Below are 15,788 nucleotides of genomic sequence, written 5' to 3'. Positions count from 1 at the left end.
ATTTTCTATACAATATCAGCTAAAACTATTAGTTAAATAATCAGTTAAAAATAGTTGATATCAACCAATATTATTCGAAAAATTTTAATGATAACTCTGTGTGAAACCAATTACAAGAAAATAATACAATAAATAATTTTGCTTATAATGATAAATTATATTAAATTTATGTAACAAAATGATCATACAAAAATATTTTGCTACAATTTTAAATCAATAACTTTTAAATGAGTAAATAAATCCAAATAAACTTTGCATGAATATTCTTTATTGTTTTATTAGTATATGCATAAAATTCGATTAAACTAATATTACTTCTTCGTCAAATTTTGCAAATAAATATTATAAATATTATAAAAATGATTTTATTAAAAAATCATGTAAACAAAAAATTAAATAATTTTTAAACAAATAAGAAAATCGTGCTCAAATATTACATAGACACTTAGTAAGAACAAAATATAAAATTTTGTTAAATTCTTAATTTTTTAAAAATAGCTACTAAATTATTAAATCTCCTTCATTTTGGCAATGCCGCTCTATAAAACAGCGATAGCGACGCGGCATGCACGGGAAATCTTTGCATGCTGTGCGTGGAATATATTTGCGACACGTACAACGCAAGTTGCGGTTTAAACTTGCAAACGGACTCTAGATATATCGTGGACTACAAAGTCGTAGAAAATCTCCGCCAGGTGGGACCGAACGTGATATCCGAAGTCACTCACGAATTCATAGGATATTTTTTTCCCTCTCGCTCGATTCCTCACCTTGTGTTTTCCTTGTCTCTCTTTCCCCGTTATCACATTTATTTCTACCTTCTTTGTCAGCGCGATTTACGCGCGGTCACGTGCGCCGATTTGATAATACTTTCGAAAATCTTCCAAACATTTTCGTTCTCGTCATTATAAATTTTTGCGACAAGATGTTTCTCATGGCTTCATTTTTTCTGTGCGGCTATTAGAAAATTTTTTTTCAAAGATTGTGCTGCTAATCATATTCTTTCAAACTATTTTTTGTTGTTCCCAACATTTTTCATGAATTTTCTTTGGTTTTTTGTATATTTTAACATATAATTAATATAATATAGTACCTAATAATGAATGAAACTCGTTAGATTTTGTTAAAAATTTTGTTTCAATTCTTGATATGAGGATTGAAATATATACATATAATCGAAATGAAAAAAAAAGGATAGATGTGAAAACTTAACTGATGTTTCCGTCCCTTTCATCGCTGTATTGCTTTCATGTTGTCGATTTATAACTTTATTCCACAAAATGTTCAATGTATAACACGCGTAAAAGCATGCTATGGAAATTGTGTAGTGTAGCTTTTACGGAATAGTAATTTATACGGATTTATCGTGCGTGTGTACCGCGAGTAACGCGAGTCAACAATGTAGGAAGTCTCGTAGAAATAACTCTGGGGAATAAACGGCCGTAAGCAATCGAAAGTATCCTACTCGATTTGGCTACGACTTCGCGGAATCTCTCGAGCGTAATAATGATGCCAGTACCTATCCCTTACTAGTAGTTACATCCGAGGAGATAATCGTCTTGGCGACCCAGTTTGCAACACATTCATCGTGTCACAGAGAGAGAGAGAGAGAGAGAGAGAGAGAGAGAGAGAGAGAGAGAGAGAGAGAATAATAATATGTATGTGCTAGAAATTGCACGCGTTAGCAGTTCGAACATGAAATGTTTGCGTTTTCGAGTCTTAATAAACTATTTTATCGCAGCACTCCAACTTTGTTGAAGTGTTTTGATGAAAATTCTGAGGCAAAAGTTTTTTTATTTAGTCTTTGATATAATAATGAAAAATTTTGTATAGGCAAAATCGAAGCGTGGATTCGCACTGTGTCTATAATTGTCGGAGAAGGATCATTTTACAATCCTGCATTTATAATTTTTTGATAAGATACCGATTTAACAATTCGATCGCATAGAATATAATTTAAGAAATTGCAATTAATTACAATTAATTAGCGCTATTTTTGAAAACTATAATAAATTACAAATCGCATTAATTCCTAAAACGAGTGATATCAGCATTTTCTCGCGTGTAATTATTATTTACTTTGAATCTCTTGAGAGAGATATGCAACGTAATTCTCGATCAATAACTCGGCTTTGCAAACTGGTAGGAGCGATATTACAGAACGAACGACTGCTTGCAATGAGTAGCTCTCGCATTTTTCGAATTACCAGGTCACGAGAACTCGCACGATGAGCGCGGCAACTAACGACAAGTTCGACCCATCGAATTCCCTCTTCTATTGCGATACGGAAAGATGCGCCGAGGTGACATTACGGTAGCAGCTGCCGCGTATCGTCGTTCTATGGCGACAACGACGACAACGACGACTACGATGGGTTTCGACTGCACTTCGGTGTCAAAGACGCAATAAACTCCCCGGCATCGCCGAGATGTTTAAGTGCCTCCGGAGTTCTACGAGCGTTTCCTGGAGAGCGGTAGTCTCGGTGACCCAGTTCAAATAAAAACATACTGGGTATACCACATAAAATGATCAGCGAACGTGACTTTTTCGCCGGGAAGCTCTTACGGGAGTACTATCTATTGACAGATTGAAATTTGTTATAGTTACTTGATCTCGACGTCTTCCTATTTATTGATTGCGTTTTCCCGAGGTAAACATAAGACACGATACCACTAGCTAATTAAATTTCTATAGATGTGACAGTTTGCTAAATCATTTGTGCTAGATTATATATATTTTATATTGTTTGTTATCCCTCTTGTGATAAGAGGGGATTTTTGATAAAATATTCATATATTTGTGTGATGGTAGGACGCATTGTATACGTTGAATAGTGTGCATGAACATTAATCTGATCAAGTATTTTTCCTGCGTGTCTTTTTAGCCTTATATTTCGTTTTGCTTTTATATTCTTCTCTTCTTTCATTTGAAGGCCTTCTGTGGTTGTGAGGACTCTCTAAAGATCCAACGGTAGTTAGTTATATCACTCGGTTTGCATTCTAAAAGCAATAAGAAGCACCCGTGACTAACGACACGTATATCTCACAGTAAAAACAAATTTAGAATAGATAATTACTGCCGGTAATTACTGCCATTTTATTCCCGGATATGTTATGTTATCGTATTCATATTCCCATTCTGAGAAAAATGTTCTGATTAAATTAACAAAATATCATTCTCATTGGGCTCTTTTATTTAATCAAGACATTTTTTCTTAACGCATAGATTTTTATTTTTAAGTGTAATTACAATCAGGGTTGTCACAAAACTGGGAAATTAAGCGTCAAGGACATCAGAGAATTATTAGGGAAATCGAAAACGATCAGGAAAATCAGGAAAACATGGAAATTTGCAAAATTAAAATTTTATGCTTTAAAGTTTAATATACGTACATCTACGCAGTTTTGGAATATTACAAACTTAACAATTAAAAATGTAAGCTATGTCAGCAATATTAATAATAATTTATATTACTATGTTAAATTGATTACTATGTTAAATTGATTTCTTAACAAAATATTTAACGATTTCCAAATCAGGACGAAAATACATAAAATTTCATATTGTATATTATTGAAAGTATCAGGGAAAATCATGAAATTTTGTTTGGGAATCAGGGAAAGTAACGAAATTTTAGAATGAGGAATTTGTGATAACTCTGACAATATATAATTTCACAATCTCTACCGAAATACTCAAGCTTTTGGACTTAGATTCTTTCATAACCATTTCTTAAACACAGAAATGCATCTTACGTCTATGTATTTCGCATCTGCGCGCCGTGACTATGACGGCGTTGAATCTCGCTCACCACCTTCGGTGTAGAGACGATGCTCTCGAAACGTGCGCCAGACTACATAGGAGGATTACGCGCGAGCATCTGCTGCCGCGTTCCCGGCTCGTATTACGTGCCTCCCTCCATTACGAGAGGCATTAATGCTCCCGATGGCACCCGTGTGTTTCCCGAACGGAGAAAAACAATAGATAATTCCCAGGACACTTGTCCACACGCCCGTGAGCGTGTTCTGGAACCTATCCGTTGTCCCCCAGCTGGTCGAAAGCTAGTAGAAACATTAGAAACAGAACGAATAAGGTAAGATAACTTCACGATCAAAATAGAGCGAAGTAAGACGAAGAATGGCACCGCTTCTTCATTGCCCTGTAAAACTTAATACACCTTTTACTAGTACGAACAATTATAATCATATAAATGAGAAAATTCGGTTTGCGAGAAAGCATAGGCGTTTAGATAGGAGCAAAGCTTCCTGAAGAGTAAATAACTGCTTCGATAGAATCGAATCTTCGCGCACGCCTCCGAGTTGTCCTCGTCGCCCTCGTCGTCGTCGTCGTCGTCGTCGACGATGGCGTCTTTATCGGCGCCATTACGCTCGGTTTGCCGTTATCCAACTTTCCGAAATCAGAGAAAGCCCCGGCAACATCGCGAATATCGCCCCGGTCCTGGTTTTCTCTTTCTCTCTTTCGTTCTCGGTCTTTCTCTCCCAGCCTTTTCGATGCCACGATTATCTATAGACGTTCCATTCGTTTCCGGCAATTCCATTCCATTTTTAAATTTTTCTCACAACTCAGTTTTACGAGAGATAAAAGAGGAGATGATTTCCTTACGGCCGTTTTCTTGCGATCGATTTGAATCACTGCGGCTTTTGGTCATTTTGCGGGGTCCACTAGGCGGCAGATTTGACAATTCGTGTAACACTGTAGATTAGTCCATTCTGCGGCGAGAGGTAATGAGAGTGGGTAGTTCTGAACCGCACGGTGAACCTGAGTGCGCCAAATTTGGCCGTGTGGGTTGCAGTTCTCGTCAGCGTCATAAGCTACATCAACCGTTACGTTGCAACGTGTTAGTTCCTAATGGCTCTTGCCATTACCTGTCAGACATGGCACATTTTGATTTGGAAGAAATTACGCTGGTAAGCGTAAAATTTTGAGTTTCTACATGGAAAGGACGGTTTTGCTGAAGTATAACAATTTAGTGAGATAACACGTGCAACTAGATAAATATAAATCTGAAAATCATTTTGTTGGAGCATCAAAATAATTTTGTAGGACGCGCAAACTGGTTGCTAGAATATCAAAATTTTTTACAGAATTCCTCATCATGCTTGAAATTCCTGTGTAATTATTTGGATTGTTCAACAAAATTATTTTCAAATTTGTATCTAGCTAAATTTTTAGATATATTAAAAATTTTGTTCTTTTCGTACAGTGAATTCTTAGTAGAAAAATATTTTTTGAGCATTTATTCAGTTTTACTATTTGATTATCGTATTCTTATTATTAAGTAACAATTATTATTAAGTAACAATACTGTGTAGGAAATGGTAACAATACTGTGTAAGAACTTGCGGAGTTTTTATTTAATGATTGAAGTTTTTTTGGTAAAAATATGTATAACATAAACACAGCCTCAATTATTATTTAGTATTAATAGATTATTATTAGTAAAAATATTATGTAATTTATATATTATCCGTTTTTTTTAATTAATGAGTTTTTTAGTTAATGAATGAGTTTAGATTTTGCACATCTTTTTTTATGAGTAATAACTACAAGCAAAATGTTACATCTTGATTAAAATCTTAATTAGTTTTATTTCTCAGTTATTAAAAATAAAAAAAATACAACGTCCAATAACTGTTCAAAAAATGCATAAAATTTCTACTAGAGATGTAATGAATAGTTAAAAAATACCACTAAAATATTGACATTTATATATGACAGTTAAATTATTGAGTTCGAGTTTTTTTAACTTTCTCATAGTTTGTGAAATCTCTAAAAAAATTACGTATAAAAATCTTAACTCGATTTATTCAGATTTTATTTAGTCATTTATTTTCGACAGAGAAATAATTTTTTACAAGAATTATACTTATCTTTAAAAATTCGAAATAAAATATCATCCGAAACGCATGTGAGGATTAGCTTTTTTAGTCGGGGATTTTATTTTTCTTTTAGCATAATAGCAGGCGTTTATTCATTTACACGCATGACGAGTAATTAGCGCTTCATTATTCGTGGCTATGCCTTCGTTGCGTAGTTATCGCGCTGCATAATTAGATGCTTCTCTAAATACCATATCGTTGTATTTCTCATATGCATGTAATACACGCCACATATTCGTGATATCGCATTGAATGCAAGAAGATTCATCTAAATGAACCTTTGATTTATTGCGAATGCTTAATGAACTATGTCAAACTAAATTGCTCATGCGAAATGAATCGAATCTATATCGGAAATGATAATCATCTGTATACTATCTTCCTCATAGGCTTAATTAAATCAATTAAATGACCATATCATCATATAATGATTTATTCAAACACATTATAACTCGATTTTAAGATCTATTAGATATATATTCCGAGAAAAACTTCGTGTGCAAAGTTTTCTAAACGGCGACAGCTATTCCCCATTATCGGAGGATAATGCCGGCGATCCCCGTGACCGAGCATCGGATTCGCATTCAAATTTGGAGGACCATTTTCGCGGGATGAATGGTTTTCCGTGAAAGCCGCAAATCCCGTCTTCTTCGTGCGATCGTACGGAATCGACCGTAATAATTCGGTTACTATACGCCTGCACCAGCACCAGCCGTAATCGCGGTGCACCGGCTGTGCGCCATCGCAAGTATGATGATCGAAGCCCTCGAATTAATAACCAATTACTGCTAAGTTACATCGTCATGATTATGATTACGCTACGACGCGTCAACGCATATCAGTATACGCAGTATTCACTTATGTTCATTTAGTGTTTAGTCCATCGTTAATTCCACCGTAGCACCAATTTACCATCTAGACTGGTAGAGCGATGCTTTCCCAACGGCGTAAAATTAACACCACTATCATCCGCTTGAGTTTCGCTGCGCAGCATCGATGCGTATGCGTGTTTAGCCGTCGATGCATACATGCGAAAACAAACGTATGCCTACGCCCGATCTAATTATATCGTCCGCGCAGTATGACTCGGCAACGCGGTGTTTGTATAGTTGAAGAGGTTTTAATATTAATCATACGCGCTGTTCTAATTCTCTCTTTATGATATTCTGAGCTTTTATGATGAACAATCAATGACGACCATTTTATATGGAAAGAACGTTTTTACTGAAGTATCCAGAAATTTAGCTAAATATAGATTTGAAAATAATTTTATTTAACCAACAAAATAATGTAAGGAATTCAAGCGTGAAGATCAATGCTACAAGAGTTTTGACATTCTAGCAACTTGAGTGTCTCAAATAATTATTTTAATGGTTTAACAACATTATTTTCAAATCTGTATCTATATATGAAAAGGTCGGTTTTGCTGGAGTATCTAAAATTTAGTTAGATATCTAAAATTTAGTTAGATATATATCTAATATATATATATATATCCAAAAATAATTTTGGAAAATTTTTTGCGCACTGAATACCGCGCCGTAATATTATTTGACTAATCTTTATAAATTTTTGTTCAATTTTGATAGTTTTTAACAATTGTATTTATTTGAAAATAATTTTAGTGTGAACCATCAAAATATTTATGTAGGTTGCTTAAACTGGTTGGGAATATTTTTTTGCACCATTGTTTATTATGCTTGATATTCCTATGTAATTATTTTGATGGTTCAACAAGATTATTTTTAGCAAAATCTATATCTAGCAAAATTTTTAAACACTTCAGCAAAACATTCCTTGTGTCAATGGAAAGTTTTGAAGAGTTAACTCTGATGAAATTTATATTCAGATAAATAAAATATGAAGCATAGTCATTAATGCTGTTACACGAACTTCTAGAAAATCTAATTTATCGCCACTTGTATCTCTTTATTGTCAGCTATAAAACACGTAGTATCGAGTATCAAATAATCTTGATATTATAGTTGGACAACATTTTCTCGAGCCTTATCTGTACTCAACTCTCACGATCTTTGTATCGACCATCACGTTTTCGCGTGGCGAAAAAAGGGCAAAAAGAAACTACGAAAAACGGCCGAAGTCGATGGATAGCGACGTAGGACACAACGCGCGAACGACGCAGTTTCTTCGGCAGATTTATCGCCTTTTAAGAACGGTCGATTCAATTACGCTAGCGTCTCCTCGTAACGGCATACCGTCCAGTTCGCCGTTCCTCATTCCTTTGCCCTGGCGCTGGTGACCTAACGAAAACAAAGATGTAAGCCGGTAATGTGGCGAGTACTGGCCGAGCTCGATAGTATAATGGCATTACCGGGGAATTACAAGATGAACAGAGATTATCTCTTTTCATGAGCACCATTCTGCCGAGTTCTACCCTTTTCCTTTCGTTCTTGCCCAGCTTTTGTGTCATCCCGTTCAACTTTCCTCTCTCTTTCTTTTCCTCTTCTTTCTCTTCCTTCTTTTTCCTCTCTATCCTTTTTCGCGTCTTTGCTTCTTTACATCGTTTTTATGCCAACCGCGACCAGCTGGTTCCACTAGTACCAATCTCCGCCCTCGACATTTTTCTCAATTGTTCTTCTTTTCTTCGCCCCGAATGACTTCTCTTTTCCTTCATCAGGCGTTGTCCACATTTCTCGATGGTATATGTTATAAATGAGATGCAATATTCGTTATGGTAAAAATTATTTTGACAATAATCCACCGTCATAGACATTGCGTGAAAGATTCCAGTTTCCCACTTCTGATATCTTCGCGTCACTCTTATAATTTCATTCTTCTTGTGAGAAGCTTTTTTTTATCTCTTTTCGTGGCTTCATCGAGTCCTCCGTGGTTGTTAAAGCTGACAGCACAATTCGAATAATAACGTAAGAAAGATCGGACAATTTTTATTCCCGTGGCCGACAAGTCGCTGGTAGCGAAGTGAAGCCGCAACGTGGCGCCGCAGCCGGATAAATTTATGGCAGTCACCCTGCACTACTCGCGGCGAGTAACACCCGCATTTCAAGGAGATAAATTATGCCACCGCCTTCATGGTTACGCCGGAGGTATGATCGTTTGCGTAATCGAAAGGATTATTCTCCTTCAACAACCGCTCGCGTCAATTTCGGAAATTTGTTATCTCTGTTTTCATGCCATTCTATTCTCGTTCGCGATCCCATTCTCACACTTTGATGCCAATAACAGAATTCTCGGAGTTGAATAAATAATATAAGTTGGTTAAAAAGAACTTTTACTTTTTCCTGGAATAAAAATCGTGGGATCATCATACCGCCGTTTATCTTACCGTCTGTCTTATTTACTCGGCAGCACATTCTTATCGAGTGATAAAGTTCGCTATTTTTACCACCAAAAATATATACCTATAATTGGCAACGGCCATTTTTCCGATGGCTAAATTTTGGCTCGCTGAAGGGATAATATTTATCCCTTATCTTGTTCCGAAAGAATTTGGGTGGTGAGAAAGTGAGCGCACAATCTACCACGCATTGGCAAGATCCATGGGGTGGCTATGGGGTCATGGGGTTTTCCCTTGGAATCTTTTTTTTTTAAATATTATAGCAAAATGTTATTTTCTGAAATGTACATAATTTATTTTTTACATATTTTTGTGTAATTTAGGAATTTATCACAATTTTGATATTCCAAAAATATTTTTTAATTTAAGAAATTTGTGGATACAAAAAACATATAGATTCTATTATATTATTCTTCTTTTGTGTTAATAAATTTTAAAATAAAACGTTTTATGTTTTTATTATTTAAATAATGCTTTTTCGATGTAATAATTTAAATAATAATTTAATACTCCATCTTTTTATTTGACCTTAAAAAAAGGTTTGCTTGCGGCGCGGCAATGGCTGTCTCTCGACAAATTTTTGAATTCGCCAATGCTACCATGGATCATATTTTTTCACGTTGACGAATTGCAATTTTTGTGTTTAATCTACAAAGTTGTACAATCGATTTGTACGAGAGACAAAATTTTAACGCAATAAACATGATAGTTGCGATATTAAGCGTCTCTATAGCGATGCAGATCGTAAAGCGCGATAAAAACGTCTCTTGTTCCCATTTTTTCCTCTATGAGTTTTTTTTTATTGCATCCGCATCGTCGTCCGCCGCGCTGCACCGATTTTTATCGTCACCGGTGTATCACTGGCTTGACAATCTGTTCCGCGCTGCGCCAACTTAAGCCAATGGCAACGAGCGTGCGTCGTGCGTATCCGCGCGTACGGATAATTATTTGTGGCACGATTGCCAATTAAACATTGTTCCGGCGCCGGGTATGGCCCGCCTCGCCACCCAACCCATCTATCTCTCTGTTCGCCGAGCCTTTCTCCTCTAGCTCGTGTACTAGGGTGGTATGGCTGCGACAGACGACAGCCGCAACGTGCGTCGCCGAACAAACTGTGTTCATTCACCCTCCTCTCTCCCTTCCTTCCCTTCTGCTCAACCCCCTGACCTCTTTCACTCCATTCCTCTCTCTTGCCTTCTCTCACCCCTCTCTCTCTCTCTCTCTCTCTCTCTCTCTCTCTCTCTCTCTCTCTCTCTCTCTTTCTTTCTTCGGACATCCCGTCCGACCAACCACATGGTACTCGCGTTAACTTCATGCTGCAGACTCACGAACCGCTGTCGGTGCAACTGCGCGTCTCTTTTCCTTCCCCCTTCTCGCATTTGATTTAAAGTCCGAGTTGGACTGCCACTCTTTCGTCACCAGCAGAAAATGCATGGACGAAGTGAAAACGATGAGATTTGTTGTTCTCGCGATCTGCACGAAGAATTTTTGAAGAATGCGTATCTCATAAATTTCACAGTAATGGCGCGAGGTCGAAAGAATGCTTGGTATTTTCGTTTTCGGGCGTCAAGGAACTCTCGTAAGGAATGACATTGCAAGTTTTGACACGCCGAGTATTTTTAGCTTTTTAAAAGAAACGATGTGAATGTAAACGTTAGCACAGGTCACTCTCAATGCGAGAAGTAGCACTTTAACGCGAGAAATGTCATTTATTTTTCATACGAAGATTGTAGAATTAATTAACGTGCCATAGCGCCGAGTTATGCCATTCAATTATCATGCCGGACGCGTCGCAAGTGATCTATATAGCGGGATGTATCCATTCTCACTCGGAACTGATTATAATTGTACGTATAGCGCACACGTTATAGTCACTAGTAATTAATTTGAGTTCGTTATCCTACTATATCCATTACCCAGATACTTGTATTTCCTGAAGTAAATACTTTCATATAAACATTTGTGGATTCAGAAATTTGTCAAAGAGGGGCCATTGATTCGCCGCAAGAGAAATGTTTTTTAAGATAAAATATGAAAAGATAGAATATTATTATATAAATTATTTAAATCAAAAAGTATTATTTAAATGTATAATTTATAAAAATGTATAATTTATAAAAATGTATAATTTATAAAATGTTTTATTTAAAATTATATTAACACAAAAGAAAAATAATATAATAGGATTCACATGTTTTTTATATCTATAAGAATTTCTTAAAAATTAAAAACTAATTTTGGAATATTAAGATTATAATTAACATTTCAGAAATATTAAAAATATATGTGTCATTTTGCTATAAATTTTTTAAAGAAGGAAACTTTGAAGAAACAGCACGGCCTCCATAGTTCTCTCTCCATGGATTCGCCAATGCATGTAAAATCCCGTGAGAATTTGAAGGCCTAACATTTGTAATCAGTTTTTTGCTTATTACGTTCTATGGTGCGTAATAAGCGAAAGTACCGAGGCAAATGAATAGGAACCGACGCGTTGTGAGTGGTGGGAAACGACATTTGTCGCAGCCTGACTCTGGTGCTGTGTTGCGTCGCGACGCGCGGCATCGGAGACGCCCGTCCGTCGCGACGAGGCGTAATGAGTACATGTTGACGCCCACATAATGTAGCGTGTCCAGCGTGTATGAGGCGAAAATAGCATCAGCATCCATGCTGCGAGCGGATTGCCGCGTCATAAATGACGATGAAATTATTGCACGTTGAAGCGGCAAATTTGTCGAACCTTTCGCATCACAATAGAATGCTCTCACAATATTCATTGTTTGTCAAGTGAAAATTAAATCGCAAAAATCGAGTGGAAAAAGCTTTAATCAGTTGAATCCATGGTGGATAAACTCCTACTTCCGTAGAGAATTTATCTTGGTTATTTATTTGAGAGAACAAAACAAAGAAATTCTTCGCTTTTTATTAGATGCATTATTATCTATTTATCATTTTATCTTAAAATTTTCTTAAATCCATTCTGCTTAAGCATAACTATAAATGATTGTAATAAGAATTGATCAATCATAGTCGAATATGAGGAGAATATTCAATTATAATTGGTCAATTCTTACAACTACATTAACTTATGACTATGCAATTGTACAATAATAGGCTTTAAGTCCATCACAAAATGACAAGTTGCATGAGCTAGTACAAAATCCTAGTAAAAAAAAATGTTAGGCGATCTATAAATTCGCCACTAAATTCAAGATAAAATTCTACTATATTAATTTTATGTGTCACTTCTAAATGTAAATGTGATATCCTGATATATTATAGATATATGTGTGAATTTTATTTTTTCAAATATTTTTTATGTTACACGACACACAAAATTATAAATAGAATTCTGTTTCGAATTTAGTCACAAATTTCGATTTTAGTCACAAATATAGATCATCTAAAGTAAAATTAAGGTCGCTAGAATAATGAGTATGTTACATAAATCAATATGTCTTTATATCGTATATTAATTGATTCAACGGTCTTATATTGTGCTTATGTCATTTTGCATATGATTGGCTTTATACGTGGAATAGAAACAAAGACATTTCTTTATTAGATAAAAAAGAAAGAGCAAAGGAGAAGATATTTTCTGACTATTTTTTGGGCTAGTTTAAATTAATTATATGTCAGTAGAGTTCCCCAAATTTGAGATCCACTAATCCTCTGCGCGAATTAATGGTATTTGCGGCAATCGTGCTTGCACGTAACGAAATATTAATCGCTACGGTAATGTTTCACTCAACTGCGCACCCATTTGCGAGCATTATCGATGTACATAGCATTTGGCGTGATTTTAAAGGATTTTCGTGTCTGCGCCGTGAAAAGGGGGAATTGGCGAGGAGGGTGCAAGATTAGCATTGTTGGATAAAACGCGGCGCCACGGTTGGTTACATTCATAACGTGACTGTGAAATTTTCACTTCGCGTAGGACGTGTCTTCATTTAATGGCCGTTAATATCGATTCATTTATCGGCGTTTCGATACACGAACATCATCATGATATATCGATGATTTACACTAAACCGGTTAATTTTTGTTTAAAACATCTGCGGTGCCGCGTGGCGCAATAAAATATTGTTAATTCTGGTAAAAAGCATCGCATATTTACATTTGTTTACTATAAATCCATTGAAAATTTTACAATACACTGCGTTTGTACATACTGCGTCAAACGCATCTAGTTATTTAAAAAAAAAAAACTTGCCCGCTGGTACCACTTTAGTACCGTTCTCTTCATTTCGCGAATATCCGCTCAATTCGCTTGATACATTCGACAAATCACGAGAAATATGCTAAAAGCATTGGGTAAAAAATTCGACGATACGAACTGTTCACAAACTCGCCAGTTCGTCGACAAGGTGCCGAAGTGTACGAGCACGTGTCGACTTGTAGAACGACGAAGGATAAAGATCGATCGAGAGAGCAGGCCTTCGTCTCGAGGGTAAAGGCGAAAGGAAGAAACCGAGGAGAAAGAGCTAGAGAGAGAAACTTGCTGGATTGCCTTATGGAGGCAAGGTGGCGACGACCGGGTGTGGTGAAGGTGGTGGATGTTGAGGTGCCGGAGTACCCGCGTCTTAATAGCGATAGTGGCGTCGATGTGTCGAGGGAACGAGAGTAAGCGGGGGAGAGGTGACGACGACGTCGTCGTTGCTGAACCTTCATAGTCAGCCAACCTCGGTCACGCCAATATTACTTACCTCCCCGAGAGGGCGATAACTTAATTGATGCACGAGCGACATTAGGACTTGTCGTCAGTATCGCGCCATCATCGCGCGAGACGCGTTCGTCGCGTCGGGCGATAATGCACGTCGGCTGTAATTCATCGACTGACCCGCGGGGAATTGCGTGATTACAAAAACAAAGACTTAAAAATGAAGGGAAGGCTTCGGTGGCGTGAGTTTGTCGGAAGTAAATGATGACAGCGTGACTCTAATCTTTTTTATGATCGATGCTCATACAGAATAGATCATTTCAACAATATTGCAGTAATTTTGCAACATTTTAATAATATTGCAGTAACATTGGAAATGTTGCAGCAATCTTTTGTGCCACAGGGTGGTGGTGTCATGGGCGAATTATTAGACATTTTTGAAGTGTCAACTTTGTTGGAAAGGCGAATAACTGCATTCAGTAAAAAAAACCAGTCAGTGAGCGATTAGTGATTCTTTAATATTTGTTTCTACACTTATTGTTTCTACACTTATTGTTAGATTCAACGAAGAACTAAAGGCAAGGACTAATCATATTTAAAAAATCACTAATCAGCTTCTTCTATTGATGAATGCAATCAACAATGTTAAAAAGCGGTCAATTTTTACCTTAAAAAAGGTGTAAGTAAAAAGATAGTGTTTTTTATAGATTTTGACTTAAAAATATGATATAGAGAACACCTCGAAATTGACACCTCGGGTAAGGAATACCTCGATTGAGCACGAACATGATATTTATTCAAATTTTATACAATATTTTTGCTTAATTTTTGAAATATTCTTCAAATGCCACGAAATTTTTGATAGCTTTATCATATATCCAGAAGTTTAAAATCTACAAAAAACTATTTCTTTTACTTACCATCTTTACTTACTATTTTTCTGAACAAAAATCGATTTCTTCTTAACATCCTCTTATCTTTTCCAATAAACGAGAGTATTAAAAAAAATAACGACTTCCTGATGTCTGGGGCGGTGATATGTTCAGTTTAATAGGTTTTATCTCTTCTGAAAACGTATATGCGACTCTCTTTTTTATGTGCATTAAATGTACAGCTTATAGTATGACCATGGAGTTCACATGTGCGTGCACCATGTATAAGTTATATACGATGCATAAGTGTGTGCTGCATCGGGCCTTTTCTTGCTCTCCGCGCTCGTAAATCCGTCGTCCTCGCGGCTCGTTCGTGTTCTTGGTAGTACCGGCTGACCAAAGCTGGCATATATCCCGACACGTCGCTTCCGAAGTGGAGAAACACTCGTCGAAGGTCTCTAGCGACCGGTTTATCTTGACGACATTCGTAGACCAGAGGAGAGAAAAAGCGCCATGAAGGGACGTAAATGTTACGTTATTTCGAAGTAGATAAAAGCCCCTTGGTCAGTAGTCGCGTTTAAGACGTGCTCTACAGCGAGTGAAAGCTTCAGGCGCAAAGAAACCGGTTTTCCATTTTATGAACGTCAGTATGAGTTAATAATTAATTTATATACTTAATCACGTCACCGTTTCTTTCAGTGTTGTAATATAATGCAGAAAAACATTATTTTTTAAATGGCTTACTTTGCATGATTTACATTTGTCGCGTGTATTTCGTTATTTAGAAATTCTCACCACTATCTATTTATTAAGAGTATAGAATTTATTTTATTATTTTATCAACAAATTGATTCCATTATTGGAAATATTATTTGCTACAATAACAATTCAAAAAACAACATTTTCCAGAAGATAAGTTTGAATATTTTAAATATATTTTTACATTAAAATTTTGTATATATTAATTTTAAAATGCAATTTTGATGTAACAATTGGAAGAAATAAAAATATATTTTTTAATAAATATATTCTTTTTTTTATG

At 36.1% G+C, this 15,788-nt stretch overlaps 1 protein-coding gene across 1 annotated transcript in view; it reads left to right on the top strand.

Annotated features, from left to right (window-relative positions):
• The window catches only part of LOC108693282, a gene marked incomplete at its 3' end in the record, with an annotated part of 180,928 nt that overhangs the window by 512 nt on the left and 164,628 nt on the right, over positions 1–15,788 (top strand). The gene's annotated exons all lie outside the window — the stretch shown is intronic.

This window comes from Atta colombica, unplaced genomic scaffold (genome assembly GCF_001594045.1).
Source record: "Atta colombica isolate Treedump-2 unplaced genomic scaffold, Acol1.0 scaffold9, whole genome shotgun sequence".
Classification (NCBI taxonomy): domain Eukaryota; kingdom Metazoa; phylum Arthropoda; class Insecta; order Hymenoptera; family Formicidae; genus Atta; species Atta colombica.
The sequence above is the reverse complement of the archived record's forward strand: the minus strand, read 5'-3'. Positions and strand labels throughout refer to the sequence as shown.